Source organism: Corylus avellana, chromosome 3 (genome assembly GCF_965113065.1).
Source record: "Corylus avellana chromosome 3, dhCorAvel1.hap1.2, whole genome shotgun sequence".
In the NCBI taxonomy this organism is placed as follows: domain Eukaryota; kingdom Viridiplantae; phylum Streptophyta; class Magnoliopsida; order Fagales; family Betulaceae; genus Corylus; species Corylus avellana.
The window spans coordinates 21,353,742-21,356,094 of NC_142492.1; positions in this window are offsets into that span (position 1 = coordinate 21,353,742).

The window sequence follows — 2,353 nt, forward strand, 5'->3', positions numbered from 1 at the left end:
TTAATTCTGAGGCTTAAGACACTTTAGGGAGCATTGGCAGCAAATTTCGATCGAGCGATGATTCGCACCCGACAAGTCCCACTAAAAAGGCTATATCTAAAGTTGTAAAGCTCGGATTGAAGCAATCTAGGCGTCATTGGAAAGCTAACTCAAAGATCTACAAATTTATGTTTCACAAGAGTTGGCTAATTCCGCAAGTAGTGCGCTTGAGTGCACTCTATCGAAATTGAAAAATGCATGCTCGAGTGCGATTGAGCGTACTCGGCCGACCTAGCAGTGCTGAAACCCTAAAATTAGCTTATAAATATCATTATTTTCTATTTTAAACATATGGAGACGTTCCGGGGCGCCATGCTTTGTCAATTTTCGTGTTTTTTGGGTTTTTAGAGTTTTGAACTCCAATTCTTTTGTTAGTATTTGATTTTAATGAAGTTAATTTAGTTTCTTTATGATTTCTTTTATTATGAGAGGCTAAATCTTCAACTAAGGTTGAAGATGAAGCCTCACCGTCGATTAGTTTTATGTTTTTATGTTTCGTTCGTACAATTCCGTGGTTTCATGTAATGTAAGTTCGTTTCAATTCAATTGTGTGACAAAATTGTGATTGATTGTTGTTTATAAATTTTGAAAACGTTGGATATTCATTGTGTTTTATTCAATCGATACAGTGCATCTTTCGGTTTATCCATTGTCTTTTGTGCAAAGTATGGATACATTAGATCTTTTGACCTAAACTAGATATGCATTGTTTTTCATAAATACAGATGGATTCATTGAATTTTTTAATAGGATTTTATAAAAACAAAAGAACATGCATGGGATTTTATTGAAATTCGGATGTATGAACAAACATAATTATATGTGCTTTGATTTGGTAAGGTGGATTCTGAAAACCTTAGTGTTTTTATCATTAGATTTAGTTTTAGTTTTGATAAGTGCTAAAATATTCATATTTTCAGCCCTTAACTTGTATGTTTTAATCTTTTGGTTTTAGTTAATTAGGCCATTTTAATTTCTTTTTGTGTTTTTCATACTTTTACATGCTTTTGGAAGAAAATGAAGTAAAACTAGGTGATTTGGGCTCAAAAGAGAAGATAGAGACAATTAGAACTCCCTGGTACTGCGATCAATCGCAGGGCACCTGCGATCGAGCACAATACCTGAGAGGACACAGCATCAAGCAGGCCAGGAGCGATCGAGTGCATGACAGAAGAAGGAACGATCGCAGACTTGCAATCGAGCGCACCCGTGCGCAGGATACTTATCAAGTGGCGGCTGGATTGACATTCTTTCCATATTAGGGTTTTCCAACTCCAAATTGTAATAGGTCTCAAAACCCTACGAAATCTCTAGGTTTACTACTTTGTCTAGGACTTCTAAAGCATATAAATAGACGCTTAAGCCTCTAGAATAGATATACTTGAGGAGGAGAAGAAGAGGAGCTCTTGAAGTTCTAGTGTCAGGTTTATTCTTTTCTTTTTTTCTTTTATGAAGATGTTTAACATCAACTCTATGTGTAGCTAATTTATTTAGTAGGGCTAGATTGAAGCCCTCGTTATGTTTTGTTAATATTTCAATATTGGCGCCTTTGTGATGATCTTGTTGTGCTATTTAACTTGATTAATACCTGCTTGCATGAATTCCTCATATGTGTGTGTCTGATCAACATATACATGTGGTACAGACTAGTTAGTTAGATCAATTTGGATGACCGAGTCCTGGGTTTAACAAAAGTGACAAAAGAAATCCACACCGAGTTCTTGGGTTAATCAACATGGGGAACCGAGAGTATACACCCATGCCCTAGGCCTTGTGCGTTTGTCGATTTTCATAGAACATATGCTTTTCTAAAGAACAACTTAGTATATACCATGCTAAATCATTTAGGAAAGAAAAGAGTTAGAGTATACATCCATGCCTAACTTGTTGCTTAGGGAAATCAATAGCTTAAGGAGTATACACCCATGCCCTTAGGTTGACAAACATTAGATATGCATAACTTGATCAAAGCGTTGGCATATTGATATATTAGCTTAATATAATTAGTGATGGATATCAAAGCCCTACCTTTTATCATTATCAACTCAAGCAATCTCTATTTTACTTAAGGAAATTATTTTTAAACAGAAATTCAGCAATCCTCGTGGGAATGATCTTGTACTTGCACCATATACTACTATGTTGACCTTGTGCACTTGCAGGTAAAACATACAATTATTCACCTATTAATTTAAGTAGATTTTTGTATAACAAGTTTTTGGCGCCGTTGCCAGGGATTGCAGCGAATTTTGTTTAAAATTATTTTCCTTTAGCTTTGTTATTTTAATTTTCAATTTTTAATTTAGTTGTTAGC